Here is a 20,155-nt window from a genome sequence, read left to right as displayed (position 1 = left end):
CCCTTCTCTCCTCTCGCTCCTTCCTTCTCCCCTTCTCTCCTCTCGCTCCTTCCTTCTCCCCTTCTCTCCTCTCGCTCCTTCCTTCTCCCCTTCTCTCCTCTCGCTCCTTCCTTCTCCCCTTCTCTCCTCTCGCTCCTTCCTTCTCCCAGAAACAGCTCTCTTAAGTGTAAGGAGAGTCCTTTGGGATAAGAGAAGCAGACCAACAGTGTATGACATTTCATTGAGGCAAAGGTCTCTGTGCCCTTCATCTCCACAAAGGCTTTGAATGACCCTACCTGTAATGACCCTTCCTGATGAGTTGAATTATAAACCTGAGGACAGGAGGACCTTTTACCCACAGATGATGGATCTTAATTGGACCTAAATTGTTTTAGCAAATTAATCCTGCAGCAAAAGAATTTGAACGTTTAGTCCATAATGTTGCTCTCTACTAACGTCACATAGATAACATTAGCCCCTACTCAGCCTGGTCAAACCCTGCTCTATCCCAAAGAGATGAATATGGTAACAGGCACAGCACAGCATGTTTGTTCTCTCTACTAATGCAACTTAAATAAGATTAGCCCCTACTCTACCCTGATCTAACCCTGTATTGGGCCTATCCCATATGTATTGGGCCTATCCCATAGAGTTGCCTTGGTCAGGGCAGTAGAAGGCACAGCACAGCATGGACGTTCTCTCTACTAATGAAACATGAATAGAATTGGCCCCTATGCTGAGACGGTTCGATCCCTGCTTTAACCCGACGGTGGTATTACTGATCCCCATGACGACGAAGCACAGTATAGGGAGAAGGTCAGAGACCTGGCAGTGTGGTGCCAGGACAACAACCTCTCCTTCAAAGCCAGCAAGACAAATGAGCTGATCGTGGACCACAGGAGAATGAGAGGGGGGCACGCTCCCATCTACGTCGATGGGGCTGTAGTGGAGTGGGTCGCGAGCTTCAAGTTCCTTGGTGTCCACATCACTAAGGAACGAAGATGGTCCACACACACCCACACAGTTGTGCAGAGGGCCCTCAGATCCTCAAAAAGTTCTACAGCTGCACCGTTGAGAGCATCTTGACTGGCTGCATCACCACTTGATACGGCACCTGAAAGGCACCCGACTGCAAGGCGCTACAGAGGGTGGTGAGTATGGCCCTGTACATCTGGGGTCGAGCTCCCTGCCATCAAGGACCTCTATACCAGGTGGGGTCAGAGGAAGGCCCAAACATTTTTCAAAGACTCCAGCCACCCAAGCCATAGACTGTTCTCTCTGCTACTGCATGGCAAGCAGTACCAGTGCACCAAGTCTGGAACCAACAGGACCCTGAACAACTTCTACTCCCAAGCCATAAGACCTTCTAAACAAGCTTAACAGCTAATCAAATGGTTACCAGGACCACCTGCATTGACCCTTTTTTGCACAAAGTCTCTTTGGGGGTGGCGGGTAGCCTAGTGGTTAGAGCGTTGGGCCAGTAACTGAAAGGATACTAGATCAAATCCCCGAGCTGACAAGGTAAAAATCTGTTGTTCTGCCCCTGAACAAGGCAGTTTACCCACTGTTCCTAGGCCGTCGTTGTAAATAAGAATTTGTTCTTAACTGACTTACCTGGTTAAATAAAGGTAAAAAAAAAAAAGTCTTTTGACTCTATGGACACACACTGGACACTACATATGGACACACACTGGACACTACATATGGACACACACTGGACACTACATATGGACACACACTGGACCCTACATATGGACACACACTGGACACTACATATGGACACACACTGGACACTACATATGGACACACACTGGACACTACATATGGACACACACTGGACACTACATATGGACACACACTGGACACTACATATGGACACACACTGGACACTACATATGGACACACACTGGACACTACATATGGACACACACTGGACACTACATATGGACACACACTGGACACTACATATGGACACACACTGGACACTACATATGCCACAGACACTTTCACACTCACCACATACGCTGCTGCTACTGTTTATTATCTATCCTGTTGCCTAGTCACTTTACCCCTACCTATATGTACTGTGCATAGCTACTTCAACTACCTCGTACCTCTGCACATCAAATCATCACAGATACTCCCTGTATATAGCCATGTTACTTTTACTCGTTATTGTTATTTGTTATTCACTATGTACCGTATTTATTCCTTGTCTCACTATTTCTATTTATTATTGGGATTGTTTTAATCTTAACTCTGTCTACAACGTTTTATGAAGCATGTGCCAAAAAGCTATTTATTTGGTTAATTTGATTCTACAGTCTTTTCTTGCCCCCCCAACATAAAAAAAAAGAAAATCTTGGAGGGCCTAAAATAAAAACACTTGCGGGAAGGTTTTGTCCCGCGGGCCGTCTGTTGCCGACCCCTGCCATAGAGGTTGATATGGTATCAGGCTCAGCACGGTTGTTCTCTCTACCAATGCAACATACATAACATACAACATAAAATAATAGAATAGTCCCTAAACTCAGCCTGGTCGAATCCTGCTCTATCCTATAGAGTAGGGCTTTCACATTACCAGTATTGCAATTCTCGGGAGTATCGTAGTAAGGAAACTCAACACGAATCAGACTAAATTTACAGAGGAAAATGGTCCACACCTTGGAAACAAAATGTTTTCTATTGTCAGAAAGTGTCGGATTTGTTTATATTCCAAGCTATAGTACACAATATTTCACTTAACCTGTCTAGGACGGGGGTTCCTCTAGCGCCACTCCTCCCACATTCCACTGAAAAGGCAGAGCGCAAAATTCAAAAAATATATTTTTTAAATATTTTACTTTCACACATTAACAAGTCCAATACAGCTAATGAAAGATACACATCTTGTGAATCCAGCCAACATGTCCGATTTTTAAAATGTTTTACAGCGAAAACACCACATATATTTATGTTAGTGGTGCTCACCACCAAATACAAAAAAGCACAGACATTTTTCACAGCACAGGTAGCATGCACAAAACCAACCAAACTAACCAATAACCAACCAAACTAACCAAGAAACAACTTCATCAGATGACAGTCTTATAACATGTTATTCAATAAATCTATGTTTTGTTCGAGAAATGTGCATATTTGAGGTATAAATCACATTTTTACATTGCAGCTACAATCGGAAATAGCATCGAAGCAGCCAGAGTAATTACAGGGACCAAATTGAAATACCTAAATATCATCATAAAACATTTATGAAAAATACATGGTGTACAGCAAATTAAAGACAAACATATTGTGAATCCAGCCAATATTTCCGATTCTTTAAGTGTTTTACAGCAAAAACACAATATAGCATTATATTAGCTTACTACAATAGCCAACCACACAACAGCATTGATTCGTTAGGCACGTTAGCATAGCGAATAAACCATCAAAAGATATTAATTTTTTCACTAACCTTCTCAAACTCCATCAGATCACAGTCCTATAACATCATATTACACAATACATATATTGTTTGTTCAAAAATGTGCATATTTAGAGCTGAATTCCGTGGTTATACATTGTAAACATGTAGCATCTTTTTCCCAGAATGTCCGGATCTATTTCTGACACTCACCTATTCTGACCAAATAACTATTCATAAACTTGACAAAAAAATACATGTTGTATAGGAAATGATAGATACACTAGTTCTTAATGCAATCGCCGTGTTAGAATTCTAAAAATAACTTCAGTACGACATCCAGCTTACGTTATGGCGAGAGAGCACCCAAAATCTGGGCGCAAACTAATAGTAAACAATTTTCAACAGATATATGAAATAACATCATAAATGGGTCCTACTTTTGATGATCTTCCATCAGAATGTTGTACAAGAGGTCCTTTGTCCAGAACAATCGTTGTTTGGTTTTAGAATGGCCTTTTTCCCTCGCGAATTAGCAAGCAAAACTAGCCAAGTGCCGCTAAGCTCTCCTTCGTGAACAAACGCAGTGAACGGAACACGCAAAAACTCCCGAAAAAATTCAATAATCTGATTAAACTATAATAAATAAACATACTTTACGATGATATTGTCACATTTATCAAATAAAATCAAAGCCGAAGATATTACACGTCTATAGGGAAAGCTTTTCAGAAGCCAAAGCTGATGTCCATCCATCGTCATCCTGAACAGAGGAAATTGGGGTCCTGTCATTCCAAGAGGCCTCTTTTCACCATAGAAAGAGCTAGAGACCCCATTTCACCTCTCACAGCCTATTGACATCTAGTGGAAGGCGTATGAAGTGCATGTATAGTCATAAATCTCAAGCAAAATGATAGGGAGGGCCTGGAACAGAGCCTCGATTTGAGATTTTTCACTTACTGACAGGAAGTTTGCTGCAAAATGAGTTCTGTTTTACTCACAGATATAATTCAAACGGTTTTAGAAACTTGAGAGTGTTTTCTATCCAATAGTAATAATAATATGCATATTGTACGAGCAAGAATAGAGTACGAGGCCGTTTAAATTGGGCACGATTTTCCCCCAAAGTGAAAATAGCGCCCTCTATCCTCAACAGGTTTTAAAGCAGGTTCTTAGAGGACCATAGAGTTAAGTTTGATATGTATTCTCTTTTTTGACATGCTTTTGACCATCTCCACTGTGGCGCCGTCAATGCGGATGGGGGTGTGCTCTCTGCTGTCTCCTGTAGTCCACAATCAGCTCCTTCGATTTGTTGACATTGAGGGAGAGGTTACTTTCCTGGCACTTACTCGTTATTTTCCTGGCACCATTGCAATTATACTGGTAACGTTACAATCTTACCATAGAAGTTGATATAGTAGCAGACACAACACAGAACAGCACAGCACAGTAGTTCCCTTCACTGATGCACAATAATTACATTTGTACCCACTATGATTGGTCCATTACCAACATGGCCCCAGCTGGTGTTCCAACTCAAGCTGTGCCAGATGTGAAAGCCTAGCCCCTTGTGAAAGGCTGACATGTATAAGAAGAAATGCTGTCTTCAGGGTAAGTAGCTGTGGGTTTGCTTACTTTTTGTTACTGATACGAAGAAAAGTTTGACCCTATCTGATTTTCTAACTCAAGCTGTGAGAGCCCGACCCTTCAAGATTGTGAAAGACTACAACGTATAAAACATATTGAGGCTTCAGAGTTAATAGCACAGTTGCTGTGGGTTTGTTTACTTTCTCCTTCTGGTGCTCAGAAAGGCTCCAGTGAATATACTGTATCTCTATATGGCTTCCATTTTACTGTATGTTGGGGCAGTAAAAAAGTTGAGGACTTTGGGATTCATGTAGTGATACACACAATTCCATTTCAGTCATTTTTTATCCAGAGCGACCTACAGGATTAATTAGGTTTAAGTGCCTTGCTCAAGTGCAAATCAACATATTTTTTCACTTAGTAGGCTCTACCTGCCATGTACGCACACGCACACGCACACGCACACACACACACACACACACACACTAATCACTTCTCGCAGATCGACGCAGCTATGAAGGTCCCTCTTCAGAATGCCAAAATGCAAATCCTGTATTGTGTTGAGGAAAATGCAGTCTCAGCCTTGAGGCATCTGTGCTGTGAGTTCTATCTACTTGCTTGTCTGCAGTAATTGTTAGCCTTACAAACAGCACCTGCAGCACATTCTGAAAGTACGTCCCTGCCAGTCTCAATGCACCACTGATCTTGTTTCAAGGTTTGTTTTGGTTTTGGTTCCCTACAGTGAAGGACAGCTTTGTTTGCCTAATACAATCTAGAATGTCTTTTGATAGTTGGACAGAAATGGGCTGTATTTCAACTGATTAGTCCTGTGATGTCCTGTCTCTGGTCTTGGTGTCTGTCAGAGCTGGGGTGGCTCCCTGAGGTCTGACACTAGCCAGTGATAAGAAGAAACATTTGGCCTCCTCTGCAGAAGCAGCCTGAGACCAGTGGTGACTACTGATACGACTAGAGAGGCTGGATACTCGAGATTACCACACAAACAGACATAAAGAAAACAAATTACAATGCAAAATGGCATTGGACGTTGGGAAGAGGAATTACAAGAGACACCAGATTTGACCATGAACCCAACGTCAACTCTGCCTGTCATTGTTTATGAGTCCTGTGGGCCACTCAACATACTCTAGTCATGAGCAGCTACTCTTTCTGGAGTCCAGCTAAATTAATGCAGTTTATAACATTTTAAAAACATTACAATACATTCACAGATTTCACAACACACTGTGTGCCCTCAGGCCCCTACTCCACCACTACCACGTATCTACAGTACTAAATCCATGTGTATGTATAGTGCGTATATTAGTGTGTGTGTGTGTGTGTGTGTGTGCCAATGTTTGTGTTGCTTCACAGTCCCTGCTGTTCCATAAGGTGTTTTTTTAATCTGTTTTTTAAATCTAATTTTATGGCTTACGTCAGTTACTTGATGTGGAATAGAGTTCCATATAGTCATGGCTCTATGTAGTACTGTGTGCCTCCCATAGTCTGTTCTGGACTTGGGAACTGTGAAGAGACCTCTTGTGGCATGTCTTGTGGGGTATGCATGGGTGTCCGAGCTGTGTGCCAGTAGTTTAGACAGACAGCTCGGTGCATTCCACATGTCAATACCTCTCATAAAGAAAAGTAGTGATGAAGTCAATATCTCCTCCAATTGCAATTTTCGTAAGTCCTTTTTTGTGGCACCTGACCACACGACTGAACAGTAGTCAAGGTGCGACAAAACTAGGGCCTGTAGGACCTGCCTTGTTGATAGCGTTGTTAAGAAGACAGAACATCATTTTATTATAGACAGACTTCTCCCCATCTTAGCTACTACTGCGTCAAAATGTTTTGACCATGACAGTTTATAATCTAGGGTTACTCCAAGCAGTTTGGTCATCTCAACTTGCTCAATTTCCACATTATTTATTACAAGATTTAGTTGAGGTTTAGGGTTTAGTGAGTGTTTTGTTCCAAGTACAATGCTTTTAGTTTTAGAAATAGTTTGGGGAACTTATTCCTTGCCACCCACTCTGAAACTAACTGCAGCTCTTTGTTGAGTGTTGCAGTTATTTCAGTTGCTGTTGTAGCTGACGTGTATAGCGTTGAGTCATCCGCGTACATAGACACTCTGGCTTTACTCAAAGTCAGTGGCATGTCATTAGTAAAAATTGAAAAAAGCAAGGGGCCTAAACAGCTACCCAGGGGAACTCCTGATTCTAACTGGATTATATTTGAGAGGCTTCCATTAAAGAACACCCTCTGTGTTCTGTTAGACAAGTAACTCTTTATGCACAATATAGCAGGGGGTGTAAAGCCATAATACATACGTTTTTCCAGCAGCAGACTATGATCAACATTGTAAAAAGCTGCAATGAAGTCTAACAAGATAGCCCCCACAATCATTTTATCATCAATTTCTCTCAGCCAATCATCAGTCATTTGTGTAAGTTCTGTGCTTGTTGAGTGCTCTTCCCTATAAGCATGCTGAAATTCTGTTGTCAATTTGTTTACTGTGAAATAGCATTGTATCTGGTCAAACACAATTTTTTCAAGAAGTTGACTAAGGGTTGGTAACAGGCTGATTGGTCGGCTATTTGAGCCAGTAAAGGGGGCTTTACTATTCTTGGGTAGCGGAATGACTTTAGCCTCCCTCCAGGCCTGAGGGTACAAGCTCTCTAGTAGGTGTCACGTTCCTGACCTATTTCTGTTAGTTTGTTGTATGTGTTAGTTGGTCAGGACGTGAGTTTGCGTGGGCATTCTATGTTTTCTGTTTCTATGTTGGTTTAAGGGTTGCCTGGTATGGCTCTTAATTAGAGGCAGGTGTTTGGCGTTCCTCTAATTGAGAGTCATATTTAGGTAGGTTGTTTCACAGTGTTCGTTGTGGGTGGTTGTCTCCTGTGTCAGTGTTTGTCGCACCATACGGGACTGTTCGGTTTGTTTTTGTACATCGTCATTTTGTGTAGTCTATTTTCCCTGTTCGTGCGTTCTTCGTGTTTAATGTAAGTTCGTCGTCCAGGTCTGTCTACTCCGTTTGTTGTTTTGTTAGTTATAGTGAAGTTCGTGTTTTTTCGTCTTGTCTTTAAATAAATTATGTGTTCACAACCCGCTGCGCCTTGGTTCCATCACTACTCCTCCTTTTCGGTTGAAGAGGAAGAGGACTACCGTTACAGAACCACCCACCAATCCAGAATCATGCAGCGGTGTAATCGGAGGAAGGGACAGCGCAAGAAGGAGGAATGGACTTGGGAGGATGTTTTGGACGGGAAAGGTTGCTACACATGGGAGGAGATCCTGGCTGGAAGGGATAACCTACCATGGGAACAGCTGTAGGCACTGAGGAGAGCAGAGGCAATCGGAGAAGGGAACCGGCGTTATGAGGGGACCCTTTCAAGCACGGAAGACCGAAAAGCCCGTGAGTACCACCCAAAAATGTATTGGGGGGGGGGGCTAAGAGGTAGTGGGCCAAGGGCAGGTAGGAGACCTGCGCCCACTTCCCAGGCTAACCGTGGAGAGCGGGAGTACGGGCAGACGCCGTTCGTGTGCATAGCCCAGTGCGGGTTATTCCACCTCCCCGCACTGGTAGGGCTAGATTGGGCATTGAGCCAAATGTCATGAAGCCGGCCCTACATATCTGGCCACCAGTACGTCTCCTTGGGCCGGCTTACATGGCACCAGCCTTACGCATGGTGTCCCCGGTTCGCCTACATAGCCCTGTGCGGGTTATTCCACCTCTCCGCACTGGGCGGGCGACGGGGAGCATTCAACCAGGTAAGGCTGGGCAGGCTCGGTGCTCAAGGGAGCCAATACGCCTGCACGGTCCGGTATTTCCGGTGCTACCTCCCCGCCCCAGCCCAGTACCACCAGTGCCTACACCACGCACCAGGCTTCCAGTGCGTTTTCAGAGCCCTGTTCCTCCTCCACGCACTCTCTCTATGGTGCGTGTCTCCAGTCCGGTGCCTCCAGTTCCGGCACCACGCACTAAGCCACCTGTGCGTCTCCGGAGCCCTGTACACACTGTTCCTTCTCCCCGTACTCGTCCTGAGGTGCGTGCACTCAGTCCGGTGCCACGAGTGCCTGTACCACGCACCAGGCATATAGTACGCTTTGAGAATCCAGTGTGCCCTGTCCCTGCTCTCCGCACTAGGCTTGAAGTGCGTGTCTCCAGTCCGGTGCCTCCAGTTCCGGCACCACGCACCAGGCCTACAGTGCGTCTCAGCCGGCCAGAGTCTGCCGTCTGCCCAACGGCGCCTGAACTGTCCGTCTGCCCAGCGCCGCATGAACTGCCCGTCTGCCATGAGCCTACAGAGCCTTCCGCCAGACAGGAGCAGTCAAAGCCTTCCGCCAGACAGGATCAGTCTGAGCCATCCGTCTCCGCAGCGCCATCTGAGCCATCCGTCTCCGCAGCGCCATCTGAGCCATCCGTCTCCCCAGCGCCATCTGAGCCATCCTTCTCTCCAGCGCCATCTGAGCCATCCGTCTCCCCAGCGCCGTCTGAGCCATCCGTCTGTCCCGAGCCATTAGAGCCGCCCGTCTGTCCCGAGCCGTCAGAGCCGTTAGTCAGTCAGGAGCCGCTAGAGCCATTCGTCAGTCAGGATCTGCCAGAGCCGCCAACCAGACAGGATCAGCCAGAGCCGCCAACCAGACAGGATCTGCCAGAGCCGCCAACCAGACAGGATCTGCCAGAGCCGCCAACCAGACAGGATCTGCCAGAGCCGCCAACCAGACAGGATCTGCCAGAGCCGCCAACCAGACAGGATCTGCCAGAGAAGCCAACCAGACAGGATCTGCCAGAGCCGTCAGTGAGCCATGAGCGTCCAGAGCCGTCAGTGAGCCATGAGCGTCCAGAGCCGTCAGCCAGCCATGAGCGTCCAGAGCCGTCAGCCAGCCATGAGCGTCCAGAGCCGTCAGCCAGCCATGAGCGTCCAGAGCCGTCAGCCAGCCATGAGCGTCCAGAGCCGTCAGCCAGCCATGAGCGTCCAGAGCCGTCAGCCAGCCATGAGCGTCCAGAGCCGTCAGCCAGTCATGAGCTGTCCCTCAGCCCAGAGCGGCTATTTATCCAGAACTGCCCCTCAGTCCAGAGCTGTCTCTCTGTCCGGAGCTGCCTTTCAGTCCGGAGTTGCCCCTCTATCCTGAGCTACCTCTCTATCCTGAGCTACCTCTCTATCCTGAGCTATCCCTCTGTCCTGAGCTATCCCTCTGTCCTGAGCTATCCCTCTATCCCGGTGCTGCCCCTTGTGTCGATGTTACCTAAAAGATTTAGTGGGTGTAATATGAGGGTGGTCATTTGTAGGGGGAGATGTAAGCTGGGATTGACTATGGTGGGGTGGGGACCTCGCCCTGAGCCTGAGCCACCACCGTGGTCAGATGCCCACCCAGACCCTCCCCTAGACTTTGTGCTGGTGCGCCCGGAGTTCGCACCTTATGGGGGGGGTTATGTCACGTTCCTGACCTATTTCTGTTAGTTTGTTGTATTTGTTAGTTGGTCAGGACGTGAGTTTGGGTGGGCATTCTATGTTTTCTGTTTCTATGTTGGTTTAAGGGTTGCCTGGTATGGCTCTTAATTAGAGGCAGGTGTTTGGCGTTCCTCTAATTGAGAGTCATATTTAGGTAGGTTGTTTCACAGTGTTCGTTGTGGGTGGTTGTCTCCTGTGTCAGTGTTTGTCGCACCATACGGGACTGTTCGGTTTGTTTTTGTACATCGTCATTTTGTGTAGTCTATTTTCCCTGTTCGTGCGTTCTTCGTGTTTAATGTAAGTTTGTCGTCCAGGTCTGTCTACTCCGTTTGTTGTTTTGTTAGTTATAGTGAAGTTCGTGTTTTTTCGTCTTGTCTTTAAATAAATTATGTGTTCACAACCCGCTGCGCCTTGGTTCCATCACTACTCCTCCTTTTCGGTTGAAGAGGAGGAGGACTACCGTTACAGAAGGCTTAAATTGAAGATGTGGCAAATAGGAGTGGCAATATCATCTGCTATTATCCTCAGTAGTTTTCCATCCAGACTGTCAGACTCCGGTGGCTTGTCATTGTTGATAGACAACAATAAGTTTTTCACCTCTTCCACACTGACTTTACCTAATTCAAAAGTACAATTCTTGTCTTTCATAATTTGGTCGGAAATACTTGGATGTGTATTGTCAGCGTTTGTTGCTGGCATGTCATCCCTAAGTTTGCTTATCTTGCCAATGAAAAAGTCATTAAAGTAGTTTGCAATATCAATGGGCTTTTTGTTGAATGAGCCATCTGATTCAATGAATCATGAGGAGCCAGGTTGGCTTTTTTCCCCCAAAATGTCATTTAAGGTGCCCAAAAGCTTTTTACTATCATTCTTTATATAATGTATCTTTGTTTCATAGTGTAGTTTCTTTTTCATTACTTTAGTCACATGATTTCTTAATTTGCAGTACGCTTACCAATCAGTTGGGCTGCCAGACTTCATTGCCATACCTTTTGTCTCATCCCTCTCAACCATACAATTTTCCAAATCCTCATCAATCCAAGGGGATTTAAAATTCTTCTTAATAGGGGGCGCTGTTTTCACTTTTCATCAACCACCCGAGCCACTTCCTGTTCATCCCGCTATCATCCAGAAGGCGAGGTCAGTACAGGTGCATCAAAGGTGGGACTGAGAGACTGAAAAACAGCTTCTATCTCAAGGCCATCAGACTGTTAAACAGCCATCATTAGCACATTAGAGGCTGCTGCCTATAGGCATAGACTAGGAATCACTGGCCACTTTAAGGAATGGAAAAGTAGTCACTTTAATAATATTTACATATCTGACATTACTCATCTCATATGTATATACAGTTTTTTCTGTACCTTTCTACTGTATCTTAGTCTGTTACGCTCTGACATCACTCATCCATATATATATAGTCTTAGTTCATTCCTACTTAGATTTGTGTGTATTGGGTATATGTTGTGTAAATTGTTAGATTTTACTTGTTAGATATTACTCCACTGTCGGAGCTAGAGGCTCAAGCATTTCGCTACAGCCGCAATAACCTCTGTTAATCACGTTTATGTGACCAATAAAATGTGATTTGATATCTCCCCTAACTTGACTCAGGCAGATGTACCACTACATCCCACTCAATTGACCTTCCAACCCCGTCTAATGTGATATACTGAGCACCCTGCACGCGCGCGCACACACACACACACACACACACACACACACACACACACACACACACACACACACACACACACACACACACACACACACACACACACACACACACACACACACACACACACACAGCCTAGTATTGCTCCAGTATCTGTGTAGCCCTGAGCTGAAATTTCCTGATAATCGGCAGATTTGAAATGCTGAATAGGAATTAGAAGTGGGAAATTACCATGTTTTTATGCTATGGTAATTTAGCAGGGCCACTATCCTTGCTCCGCGACGAGGCAAGGTAAAAAGCCATTTAATGAGCCCTTCACCGTTTTCATCAAAGATGATGGGGTGGAAATTATTACAAATGATTTAAAACAAGAAATATTCTAAAGAGTTGTCAGATCACACCACCTCACTATGAAACAAATTCCAACAATACATATGCATTTGATTGTGGAGGAGGTGGGGAAGAAACATCTGATATTTAATGACTTTCGGCAGACTGTGCTGCAGTATTGAAATCTAAGATTCTCTTGAAAGTAAACTCCTTCCAAGATGTGAGTTTTCATGTATCTTGTTCCCACCTAGTCTCTTGTTCCCACCTAGTTAGTATCTTGGTTTGATTTTTAGTGCAATATTTACAACTTTGTGATTTGTTATACGGACACTTGCAAAAGTGAAAAAACACTTGTATGTGTTGCCTTCGGAAAGTATTGACACACCTTGACTTTTTCCACATTATGTTACGTTACAGTCTTATTCTAAAATGGATTAAATACAACAATTTCCTCAGCAATCTACACACAATACCCCATAATGACAAAAGGAAAACAGGTTTTTAGTTGTTTGCAAATGTATTAAAAAGATAAAACTGAAATACCTTATTTACATAAGTATTCAGACCCTTTGCTATGAGACTCGAAATTGAGCTCAGGTGCATCCTGTTTCCATTGATCATCCTTGAGATGTTTCCACAACTTCATTGGAGTCCACCTGTGGTAAATTCAATTGATTGGACATGATTTGGAAAGGCACACACCTGTCTATAGCAGGTCCCACAGTTGACAGTGCATGTCAGAGCAAAAACCAAGCCATGAGGGCGAAGGAATTGTCCGTAGAGCTCCGAGACAGGATTGTGTCGAGGCGCAGATCTGGGGAATGGTACCAAAAAATGTCTGCAGCATTGAAGGTTCCCAAGAACACAGTGGCCTCCATCATTCTTAAATTGAAGAAGTTTGGAACCACCAAGACTCTTCCTAGAGCTGGCCACCGGGCCAAACTGAGCAATCGGGGGAGAAAGGCCTTGGTCAGGGAGGTGACCAAGAACCCGATGGTCACTGACAGATCTCCACAGTTCTCCTGTGGAGATGGGAGAACCTTCCAGAAGGACAATCATCTCTGCAGCACTCAACCAATCAGGCCTTTATGGTAGAGTGGCAAGACGGAAGCCACTCAGTAAAAGGCACATGGCAGCCTGCTTGGAGTTTTCCAAAAGGCACCTAAAGACTCTCAGACCATGAGAAACAAGATTCTCTGGTCTGATGAAACCAATATTGAACTCTTTGGCCTGAATGCCAAGCATCACGTCTGCAGGAAACCTGGCACGGAGAAACATGGTGATGGCAGCATCATGATGTGGGGATGTTTTTCAGCGTCAGGGACTGGGAGACTAGTCAGGATCAAGGGAAAGTTAAACAGAGAGTTCCTTGATGAAAACCTGCTTCAGAGTGCTCATGACCTCAGACTGGGCCTAAGGTTCACCTTCCAACAGGACAGTGACCCTAAGCACACAGCCAAGACAACACAGGAGTGGTTCGGGACAAGTCTGCATGTCCTTGAGTGGCCCAGCCAGAGCCCGGAATTGAACCTGATCGAACATCTCTGGAGAGATCTGAAAATAGCTGTGCAGCGACGCTCCCCTTCCAATCTGACAGAGCTTGAGAGGATCTGCAGAGAAGAATGGGAGAAACTCCCCAAATCAGGTGTGCCAAGCTTGTAGTGTGATACCCAAGAAGACTCAAGGCTGTAATCGCTGTCAAAAGGTGTTTCAACAAAGTACTGAGTAGAGCAGGCCTGGGCAACTCCAGTCCTTTGCCCCAGCCCCAGCTAACACACCTGACTCCAATAATAAACTAATCATGATCTCCAGTTAAAAATGCAATTAGTTTAAATAAGCTGTGTTTGCTAGGGATGGGGTAAAAGTGTGACACCAATCATGGCCTTGAGGACTGGAATTGCCCAGGCCTGAAGTAAAGGATCTGAAAACTTATGTAAATATGAAATTAGCAAACATTTCTAAAAAACAGTTTTTGATTTGTCATTAGGGGGTATTGTGTGGAGATTGAGGAGGGAAAAAACTATTTACTCTATTTTAAATAACATAACAAAATGTGTAAAAAGTCATGGGGTCTGAATACTTTCTGAAGGCACTGTACTTGTATAGGTAGTTAAGAAACTCAATATAGCCTTACAATAAAGGGACTGAGTGTGCAGCTTGCCAAGCCCAGGCTATAACATCACAGCCACAGGGCCGCGTTGGAGTCAGGATAAGAAATAAAGCCATTAATCTGAAACGCTGTCTTTCATTAATTGTAAAGGCATTCCACAATGGTGAAAGCTATGGATGTACAGTGCATAAATAATGGGCCTACTGTAGCAATCATTTTTCTGTGGTGGAATTATTATAATCAAAGGATAGACTTTTAGATTTTTCCAAAAATGTAACTTTATTATTTAATTAGTGCAGTAATGGAGTTGGTCGGTAACCAACCTGGAGGTGATCACTGAGAACTCAACCAGCGGGACTAAGCCACAGCAATTTATAGCAAAGTCCATCCTCCTGGATGTTCATGACGAATCACAGATGAGAGAATTTATGTGAAGGTACATTGTGCTCTCATGCAACAGACATGTAGATTACATCGCAATAGGTTTCTGTCTCTAGGTAATTTACTGCTTGTTTATACAGAAATGTTACTAATGTAACATAGACACTAGATGATTCCCTCAAATGAGTAAAGTTCAGTGTTCATCAGACATACGGGAGAGGAAAAGGAGATTGGGTCTCCATGGCACCGACAGACACTAAACATGGAATGGAATGTTGTTTTATCACCAAGCGATCGTAAATCTACAGTCAGCGTTAAAATCTCAGTGGCTCCTCTCAATTCACACAGACACAGAGTTCTGAGAACACTATTCTGTTGCCTATTAGTTATAACAGACAGTGGGAATGTAGTAATTTGGCGTTTCAGGTATGACCCAGATGCAGACACTGTCGAAGAAACAAAAGTTTATTTCTAATATAGGTGCAGGCAAATTACAAGTCAAAGGCAGGGGTCCATAATCCAGTTAGATGGGGCAAGGTACAAAACGGCAGGCAGGCTCAAGGTCAGGGCAGGCGGAACGGTCAACACCGAGAAGGACTGGAAAACAGGAGCAAAAAACAGGCAGGCGCAGGGGAACAAACGCTGGTAGGTTTCAAGAACAAAACAAACTGGCAACAGACAAACAGAGAACACAGGTATAAATACACAGGGGATAATGGGGAAGATGGGCGACACCTGGAGGGGGGTGGAGACAAGCACACAGGTAGGTGAAACAGATCAGGGTGTGACACTAATATAGGGATACATTCTAATATAAAAGTAATGTGTTAACATAATGTTGTAATTCTACGATATTCCCCAATTTTGAGACTTAGTCTCAAGTTAAAAGATAATTACAAATAAAATGAATTATAAAATAAAAAAAAATAATAAACTTCTAACCCAAACATATAGGGGGAAAAAACATCCTTGCACTCGTATATTACCATTGGAAATTACTATCCGTTGGGTCATTGAGTTTTTAAACTTAACATAAAATATCCTTCATTGGAAATGATATAAATATAAAAATATTGTTAAAAAAAATCTCAGCAATCTAAATCGTAGTACATTTTTCATCAGTAAGAAACTAAATCATTATGTTGATACTGAGCACACTCACATTGGTCAGCATAGTGGAAATAATTATTTCCATCCCAATAACACCATCTGTAGAAACTAAAATTATCATATCTTGCTGGAGAAATCCAAGTATTGATTCACAGGACAAACATCCTGATTCCACTATTTATAAAGCAATGCCTATGTACTATTAGCATGAACCTGCTATAGTTCCTGAGTATTATCATCACAAATGTAATTTGGTAATGGGTATAGGTCAAATAGATTAGGACCAGTATCACTCTCAGGATCAGAGTTCACCCTCTCCATTCACCAGGGCATGCTGAGAATAGTGTCAACAACTTTATTACACACAACTTCTTTACCCATGTCACAAGTAGTATAACAACAATTAAAACAATCCATTAATACCTTCATTTCTTCACTCATATAGTTATTAACATACTAACGACTTACTCAAATCAATCAATCAGTTTACAAATCATAATCAAAACCCAATGAATTATCCAACCAAAAATTTGAATGACAATTCTTAGTGATTCACATTGGTCCTATCACTCAAAGTTAAAACCCTCAACTTAACACACATCAACATTGGCAGAATGTACATTAACATACAGTAGAGGTATCCTATAATTCTAGTATAAATGTTCTTATCACGATTATAATTACAGATCAGTACCTTAATGCACTCTTAATCTAAATTGCTATACATTTAGCAGTGCATAGACCTCAAATCAACCTGATTTTGGCTCTTAAATGGAACTGGTATAATTTTTTATTTATCCCTTTTTTTATTGCCAATTTTGGTCTTTAATGCAGGGTTGACAGAAAAGTTCCTTACTTTCTCCCCCTTCCATTTTCCTCTTCCATTTTTGCGGTAATTCTGCAATTCGTTGGTTGTAATTTTGAGTAGTGCAGACAATTCCATATATTATTGTTAGCTGCATGTATGACAACTTCACCAGTCCTATTTATGATATCATTTTCAAAGATTACCTTTTTTTATCCAAAAATATATATATTTTTATCAATTAGTATATTTGAGTTTAACCATAATATTTGTTCTGTCTTTTCTGATCGATTAAACTGAAATTGCAACCAACTTTTATTACTAGTGGTAGCAATACTACCACTACTACTACTACTTCCACCACTACTACCATCACTACCACTATTAATACTACCACTATTAATACTTATACTACCATCACTACTAATACTACCACTACCTACTCACAGAATAAAGAAACCTTGCAACCACACACAGACTCAAGGCCGAGCTGATTCAGAGAGTACACAGACAGTAATATATCAATGCCATCAGTATGGAGAACATCTAAAAGACTGGAATTCATAACTAAGGAGTAGAGAAACAGCAGTAGGTTCTGTGAGGCGCCAGATACAGTGCTGTGATTGATGGGGACAATTTGTCTCAAATGAGAAGGAACACAATCTCTCATAGACATGAAAGTACATAAGCACACACACACAAACACAATACATTGCATAGATCAACACCCGCTCACCAAGGCAGCAGAGTCATGCACTTGCACACAATAAGAGTTGATTTCCATTCATTGCATGTCTCCACTGTAGCATTACAATATGCATCACAGTTCTTCAAAAGTTCCGTTTATACAACCAGCACTAACTTCACAAGCTATCTCCTAATATGGGCATGTGTTAGATCACACTTCCTTTGCCTTGTGACTAAAGCGCTATTGACACAGGATTTGTATTACAGAATGTTGGTTATGTAATTATTACCCAAGCATGTCTGTTTTTCCAGTGGACGATTGGGAGTGGATTTGTTGTACCAAACTGCCCCCTGTAATTATTACACTGCTCAAAAAAATAAAGGGAACACTTAAACAACACAATGTAACTCCAAGTCAATCACACTTCTGTGAAATCAAACTGTCCACTTAGGAAGCAACACTGATTGACAATAAATTTCACATGCTGTTGTGCAAATGGAATAGACAAAAGGTGGAAATTATAGGCAATTAGCAAGACACCCCCAAAAAAGGAGTGATTCTGCAGGTGGTGACCACAGACCACTTCTCAGTTCCTATGCTTCCTGGCTGATGTTTTGGTCACTTTTGAATGCTGGCGGTGCTCTCACTCTAGTGGTAGCATGAGACGGAGTCTACAACCCACACAAGTGGCTCAGGTAGTGCAGTTCATCCAGGATGGCACATCAATGCGAGCTGTGGCAAAAAGGTTTGCTGTGTCTGTCAGCGTAGTGTCCAGAGCATGGAGGCGCTACCAGGAGACAGGCCAGTACATCAGGAGACGTGGAGGAGGCCGTAGGAGGGCAACAACCCAGCAGCAGGACCGCTACCTCCGCCTTTGTGGAAGGAGGTGCACTGCCAGCGCCCTGCAAAATGACCTCCAGCAGGCCACTGTGGCCTCAGTCCAGAGCTGCACAGCTCAGCCATGACATGGCATAAGACAACGTACTACTAACAAACCTCCAAAACCGTAACTAAACGATAGCTACGCACCCACCTTATCTAAATAGCCTAATGTGCTACTGAAATTGCTCAGCAGTAACTGTAACGGCTTTCCTCTTCCTCTTCATCAGAAGAGGAGGAGCAGGGATTGAACCAAAATGCAGCGGATGGTGAAGACATAATTTATTAAACAAGACGGGAAAAACACGAAACGAAATACACTTTGATAAACTAACAAAACAACAAACGATGTAGACAGATCTGGACGACGGACTCACATAACACACGAGAACGCACGAACAGGGGAAAAAGCCTACACATAAAAGACGATGAACAAACAAACCGAAACAGTCCCGTATGGTGCGACAAACACTGACACAGGAGACAACCACCCACAACGAACACTGTGAAAACACCTACCTAAATATGACTCTTAATTAGAGGAACGCCAAACACCTGCCTCTAATTAAGAGCCATACCAGGCAACCCATAAACCAACATAGAAACAGAAAACATAGAATGCCCACCCAAACTCACGTCCTGACCAACTAACACATACAACAAACTAACAGAAATAGGTCAGGAACGTGACATAACCCCCCCCATAAAGTGCGAACTCCGAGCGCACCAGCACAAAGTCTAGGGGAGGGTCTGGGTGGGCATCTGACCACGGTGGTGGCTCAGGCTCTGGGCGAGGTCCCCACCCCACCATAGTCAATCCCAGCTTCCATTTCCCCCTATAAATGCCCACCCTCATCTTACCCCCACTAAATCCTTTTGGTAACATCGACACCAGGGGCAGCACCGGGACAGAGGGATAGCTCAGGCACGTCTCTTCCAGCCACGTCTCCTTGCTGCCTCCTCATACCACCGCTCTTGGGCTCTCGCTGCCTCCATCTCCTCACGAGCGCGGCGATATTCCCCAATGTGAGCCCAGTGTCCTTTACCCTCCAATACTTCCTCCCAAGTCCATAATTCCTGTGTAGTAGGCCACTGCTCGACTTCAAGCCGCTTGGTTCTGGATTGGTGGGTGGTTCTGTAACGGCTTTCCTCTTCCTCTTCATCAGAAGAGGAGGAGCAGGGATTGAACCAAAATGCAGCGGATGGTGAAGACATAATTTATTAAACAAGACGGGAAAAACACGAAACGAAATACACTTGGATAAACTAACAAAACAACAAACGATGTAGACAGATCTGGACGACGGACTCACATAACACACGAGAACGCACGAACAGGGGAAAAAGCCTACACATAAAAGACGATGAACAAACAAACCGAAACAGTCCCGTATGGTGCGACAAACACTGACATCGGAGACAACCACCCACAACGAACACTGTGAAAATACCTACCTAAATATGACTCTTAATTAGTATTAGTATTGGATAGAAAACACTCTGCAGTTTCTAAAACTGTTTGAATTATGTCTGTGAGTATAACAAAACTCATATGGCGGGCAAAAACCTGAGATAAAATCCAAACAGGAAGTGGAAATTCTGAGGCTGGTGGATTTTCAACCAAGATCCCATTGAAATCACAGCGAGATCTGAATGAGTATTCCTACGGCTTCCACTAGATGTCAACAGTCTGTAGAACTTTGTCTGATGACTCTACTGTGAAGGGGGGCCGGATGAGAGGAGAATTAGTCA

This window comes from Salvelinus fontinalis, chromosome 32 (genome assembly GCF_029448725.1).
Source record: "Salvelinus fontinalis isolate EN_2023a chromosome 32, ASM2944872v1, whole genome shotgun sequence".
Classification (NCBI taxonomy): Eukaryota; Metazoa; Chordata; class Actinopteri; order Salmoniformes; family Salmonidae; genus Salvelinus; species Salvelinus fontinalis.
The sequence above is the reverse complement of the archived record's forward strand: the minus strand, read 5'-3'. Positions refer to the sequence as shown.